The following is a 1,169-nucleotide window of genomic DNA, read 5'->3' as shown; positions in this document are numbered from 1 at the left end:
ATGCCATGTTGTTTCATTTAATCCATTTTTTAATGACAAGTGATGCGCCAGGCTTGGCTTCGAGGTAAGCGGTATTCAGGGGTCAGAGGACTGGGGAGAGAGCAAAGCAGCAGAAACCTGGCAAACAAACAGTGAGGACAATATTGCAAGACAGAGATAGGTTTCAAATTCCAGAAATGTGCCCCATACACTCATATCAGTGCAACATGTACATCCATGTTAGTGTCCGTGCTGCGCTGAGAATGATGATTGGACTTGTGTGGGAGTCCCCCTCTACCCCATTCATTGTTTTTCCAGGTAGTGCAACAGCCAGTAACATACTTATGAAATGCATTTAAGATGTTAAATGTAATTAGTCAATAAAATTGTTGATAAAAGAAGCTGTAAAAAATGGGCATGAATGAGAATAGGTTTGTCTGGCGATGGACTGGCAACCTGTCCAAGGTGTATCCTGCTTTCTGCCCAATGAGTGCTGTGATAGGCTCCAGCTCCCCCCACAACCCACAAGGATAAGCAGTTTAGAAAATGTGTGTATTTCCAGAACTACATGGTTATGTAACCATGCTAATTAACATGTCATTTACAACCCTCTATGTTGGAATTGCTGATGCTGATTCACTTTTTGTAAAAAGATATAAATATCATTTTGCCATTATCTAAAATTTGGTACAGCAAGTCTGGGGCATGACCCTCTGAGGTTACCGTGCAGTAGTTTCGAGCATGCCAGGGGGCGGTCTCTGGTTTTCTGGCATGCTGGTTATCGCTTCTCGGCCTTTTGGCTAAGATCAAGTGTAGTATCTGTTCTTATCGGACGGTACGGTTCCAGTGGAAGACCATCCAGGAAGGGGATACATTCCCGGAGCGGATCCCCTTCATCCGGGAGGTTGTCTTTGGGGCGCTGGGCCTGAGTCTTCAAGATTTGGTGTGTGCCCAGCGCAACAACGCCCAGAGGTTCTTCGATGTCACCATGGCATCGGAGGAGGCCTATGGGCAGGTCCTCGGGAGAGGGGTGGATTTGAAGGACCATCCGCTGGGCAAGGGATTCGACTTGCACCCCTTGGGGCACACCGGCAGGCGGATGGTCACCATCCACCTCTTCAACCCCTTCGTTACCGCCGATGCCATCAGAACTTTTCTTCGGCGGTACGGGGAGGTCCAGCCGGGAGAGA

General features: G+C 48.2%; 1 pseudogene; it reads left to right on the top strand.

Annotated features, from left to right (window-relative positions):
* The first annotated feature begins 759 nt into the window (after positions 1 to 759).
* LOC119264896 lies at positions 760 to 855 on the top strand (annotated as a pseudogene).
* The last annotated feature ends 314 nt before the right edge of the window (positions 856 to 1,169 follow it).

This window comes from Pygocentrus nattereri, chromosome 12 (assembly GCF_015220715.1).
Source record: "Pygocentrus nattereri isolate fPygNat1 chromosome 12, fPygNat1.pri, whole genome shotgun sequence".
NCBI lineage: Eukaryota > Metazoa > Chordata > Actinopteri > Characiformes > Serrasalmidae > Pygocentrus > Pygocentrus nattereri.
This window is presented reverse-complemented; position numbering and strand designations above follow the sequence as displayed.